This window comes from Eschrichtius robustus, chromosome 9, assembly GCF_028021215.1.
Source record: "Eschrichtius robustus isolate mEscRob2 chromosome 9, mEscRob2.pri, whole genome shotgun sequence".
NCBI lineage: Eukaryota > Metazoa > Chordata > Mammalia > Artiodactyla > Eschrichtiidae > Eschrichtius > Eschrichtius robustus.
In genome coordinates this window covers 46935810-46940984 of record NC_090832.1, presented here as the reverse complement: position 1 = coordinate 46940984, position 5175 = coordinate 46935810, and positions in this window count along the sequence as shown.

Sequence of the window (5175 nt, the reverse complement as noted above, 5' to 3'; positions counted from 1 at the left end):
AAAAGCCAGCTAGACTTGCCCCCCTCCTTCCCTGAAGGCTTCCAAGCCTAAAGCAGGCCTTAGCCAAGGGAAGGGTAAAGCTCTAAGTGTGAACTGAGTTTGGAGGTATTTCTGTTGCCTGGACATTTTTTTTTCTTTTCTTCTTTTTCTTTTTTCTTTTCTTTTTTTTTTTTCATGATCATGGGAAGCCTGGACATTTTATTTACTGAAACTAGTCTCTGCTTGCGTCTGAAAGTATGTGAGCTGCTCAGATCCCTCTTCCAGAAGGACTTTGAGCTCAGCTGTGGGGAGTGGGCTGCCCAGACAGCCTCCGTCTGCTGCGTTCACCAGAGTCCACCTCAGGTTTCCAGTCTCTTCTCAGTGGCCCTGCCAAGGACTACGGCGGTGGCCCAGGGGTTCCACCATTTTCCAACCATCTCTGGCCACTCTAGATCCCAGTGGGGCCGGAGAGACCCTGTCAGACCTGTTCCGTGGTCTGAACCCCTCCCCGCCCACCTTCCATCCCTTTCCCCTTCTCACCCCCATCCAGACCCACGGCCCTCTTGGTGTTCTCTAGCACCTCAGGGGTGCTGTTACCTCAGGGCCTTGGACGCACCATTCTCCACCTGGAATCCCTTCCCCGGAGGTCTGCCTGTTGACCGGCTCACAGGTCTCTTCTCCACCGAGCCCTTTTCTGAGCTCTCTTTACAAAACCGACAACGTCCTCCCCTGCAACTCCTGTACTCCCTGCTCCGTCCTGCTTTATTTTGTTCCTCAACACATACATCTCTAACTTTTATTATGTTTACTGTCTGACTCTTTCCATTAGAATATGAGACTCATGAAGGTGAGAACTTGCTTACGTTGTTTCTGGGTTTTCCAGCTCCCAGAGCGGGGCCTGGAGAAGCCTAAGCATCCAGTAAACACCAGTAGCAGAAGCACCGCAAAGTACCCCAAGTCCAGATGTTCCAAAACACCAAAATCGATTACAATTTAAACTTTCCATCAGGTATCTGTTACTGTGTAGGCGCTCTCATAAGCCCCAGTTCTTCATATACTCTGTGTTTAAGGAATCACTTGACATAAACACTTTTATTAAACATACGGCCTGTGCGCGCACCGGGTGAGGGCACTTACAGCACGGCCACTTGACCGCTCAGCCCCGGTCCCCCATTCCATAAGTAGTATTGTTTGTCTTGTATCTACAATCTCAATTCACAGAGTGTTTTCATTTCTCCACGGACACCCAATGTTCAAGTTGGCTCTAAAAACACTTTTGTTTATTTTCCTCCCAAATTAGTTAAACGACTGAGACGTTATAGGTTTTTCTTTTCTTTCTCTCTCCTAGTTATCTAATTTTTTTCAAGAACGTCACCCTCAAGGCTATTACACATAAAATATTGTTATAAAGTCCATTGATTTGACTCATAAAATCGCACTGGCATTTCACTCAGAGGGTTGAAAACACTGTTGAAGGACTGTTGTGGCAGAATTCTTATTCTGTGGATTGAATTCATCTGTCATTCACATTCTGATTCTAAGCACTCAAGAAAGTCATGTAATAGTCTATATATTTTATGTTAGATATATTACATATTATATGCCATATATACATATATTAGATATATTAGGTTCTTCTATATGTCATATGATAGTTTAAAAAGTGCTTTATTATAGAAAGTTCCAGATATATATAAAGTAGACAAAATGTCAATAGTATAAGTAATGCCAGGGCTTCCCTGGTGCCACAGTGGTTAAGAATCTGCCTGCCAATGCAGGGGACGTGGGTTCGAGCCCTGGTCTGGGAAGATCCCACATGCCGTGGAGCAACTAAGCCTGTGCACCACAACTACTGAGCCTGCGCTCAAGAGGCCGCAAGCCACAACTACTGAAACCTGTGTGCCTAGAGCCCGTGCTCCACAACAAGAGAAACCACAGCAATGAGAAGCCCGTGCACCACAACAAAGAGTAGCCCTTGCTCGCCGCAACTAGAGAAAGCCGCGCACAGCAGCAAAGAGCCAAAAAAAGCAGCCAAAAATAAATAAATTTATATATAAAAAAATAATAAGTAATGCCATGTATGCATCACCTAACTTTCATAATTATCAACTCCTGGCTAATCCTATTTCATCTATACCCTCACATACTTTCTCTCCTCCAGATTATTTTGAAGAAAATGCCAGACATCACATTATTTCATCTGTAAATACTTAAGTCTACATATTTAAAAGACAAGGCCTCGAGTCAGCTCTACCCACCACCAGAGCCTCCCATCAAGCCTCTTAGATAGCCTCAACCACCAGAGGGCAGACAGCAGAAGCAAGAAAAACTACAATCCTGCAGCCTGTGGACCAAAAACCACAGTTACAGAAAGATAGACAAGATGAAAAGGCAGAGGGCTATGTACCAGATGAAGGAACAAGAAAAAACCCCAGAAAAACAACTAAATGAAGTGGAGATAGGCAACCTTCCAGAAAAAGAATTCAGAATAATGATAGTGAAGATGATCCAGGACCTCGGAATAAGAATGGAGGCAAAGATTGAGAAGATGCAAGAAATGATTAACAAAGACCTAGAAGAATTAAAGAACAAACAAACAGAGATGACCAATACAATAACTGAAATGAAAACTACACTAGAAGGAATCAATAGCAGAATAACTGAGGCAGAAGAACGGATAAGTGACCTGGAAGACAGAATGGTGGAATTCACTGCTGCGGAACAGACTAAAGAAAAAAGAATGAAAAGAAATGAAGACAGCCTAAGAGACCTCTGGGACAACATTAAACGCAACAACATTCGCATTATAGGGGTCCCAGAAGGTGAAGAGAGAGAGAAAGGACCAGAGAAAATATTTGAAGAGATTATAGTCGAAAACTTCCCTAACATGGGAAAGGAAATAGCCACCCAAGTCCAGGAAGCGCAGAGAGTCCCATACAGGATAAACCCAAGGAGAAACACGCCGAGACACATAGTAATCAAAGTGGCAAAAATTAAAGACAAAGAAAAATTATTGAAAGCAGCAAGGGAAAAACGACAAATAACATACAAGGGAACTCCCATAAGGTTAACAGCTGATTTCTCAGCAGAAACTCTGCAAGCCAGAAGGGAGTGGCATGATATACTTAAAGTGATGAAAGGGAAGAACCTACAACCAAGATTACTCTACCCGGCAAGGATCTCATTTAGATTTGATGGAGAAATCAAAAGCTTTACAGACAAGCAAAAGCTAAGAGAATTCAGCACCACCAAACCAGCTCTACAACAAATGCTAAAGGAACTTCTCTAAGTGGGAAACACAAGAGAAGTAAAGGACCTACAGAAACAAACCCAAAACAATTAAGAAAATGGTCATAGGAACATACATATCGATAATTACCTTAAACGTGAATGGATTAAATGCTCCAACCAAAAGACACAAGCTTGCTGAATGGATACAAAAACAAGACCCATATATATGCTGTCTACAAGAGACCCACTTCACACCTAGGGACACATACAGACTGAAAGTGAGGGGATGGAAAAAGATATTCCATGCAAATGGAAATCAAAAGAAAGCTGGAGTAGCTATACTCATATCAGATAAAATAGACTTTAAAGTAAAGAATGTTACAAGAGACAAGGAAGGACACTACATAATGATCAAGGGATCAAGCCAAGAAGAAGATATAACAATTATAAATATATATGCACCCAACATAGGAGCACCTCAATACATAAGGCAACTGCTAACAGCTATAAAAGAGGAAATTGACAGTAACACAATCATAGTGGGGGACTTTAACACTTCACTTACACCAATGGACAGATCATCCAAAATGAAAATAAATAAGGAAACAGAAGCTTTAAATGACACAATAGACCAGATAGATTTAATTGATATATATAGGACATTCCATCCAAAAACAGCAGATTACACGTTCTTCTCAAGTGCGTACGGAACATTCTCCAGGATAGATCACATCTTGGGTCACAGATCAAGCCTCAGTAAATTTAAGAAAATTGAAATCATATCAAGCATCTTTTCTGACCACAACGCTATGAGATTAGAAATGAATTACAGGGAAAAAAAACGTAAAAAAGACAAACACATGGAGGCTAAACAATACGTTACTAAATAACCAAGAGATCACTGAAGACATCAAAGAGGAAATCAAAAAATACCTAGAGACAAATGACAATGAAAACATGATGACCCAAAACCTATGGGATGCAGCGAAAGCAGTTCTAAGAGGGAAGTTTATAGCTATACAAGCCTACCTAAAGAAACAAGAAAAATCTCAAATAAACAATCTAACCTTACACCTAAAGAAACTAGAGAAAGAAGAACAAACAAAACCCAAAGTTAGCAGAAGGAAAGAAATCATAAAAATCAGAGCAGAAATAAATGAAATAGAAACAAAGAAAACAATAGCAAAGATCAATAAAACTAAAAGTTGGTTCTTTGAGAAGGTAAACAAAATTGATAAGCCATTAGCCAGACTCATCAAGAAAAAGAGGGAGAGGACTCAAATCAATAAAATCAGAAATGAAAAAGGAGAAGTTACAACAGACACTGCAGAAATACAAAGCATCCTAAGAGACTACTACAAGCAACTTTATGCCAATAAAATGGACAACCTGGAAGAAATGGACAAATTTTTAGAAAGGTATAACCTTCCAAGACTGAACCAGGAAGAAACAGAAAATATGAACAGACCAATCACAAGTAATGAAATTGAAACTGTGATTAAAAATCTTCCAGCAAACAAAAGTCCAGGGCCAGATGGCTTCACAGGTGAATTCTATCAAACATTTAGAGAAGCGCTAACACCTATCCTTCCCAAACTCTTCCAAAAAATTGCAGAGGAAGGAACACTCCCAAACTCATTCTATGAGGCCACCATCACCCTGATACCAAAACCAGACAAAGACACTACAAAAAAAGAAAATTACAGACCAATATCACTGATGATTATAGATGCAAAAATCCTCAACAAAATACTAGCAAACAGAATCCAACAACACATTAAAAGGATAAAAAAAAAAAAAAAGACAAGGCCTCTTATAAGGTAATTAGAAACCTTTAAACAAATTCAATTCCTGAAGGCCAAAGGGAAATTATTGATGGTCAGATTTTAACATTGGGAAAATCATAGCTTTACTGGATTTCTTTTTGTTTGCTATCTATATAAAAAAAATTTTTTTTTTTTTGGA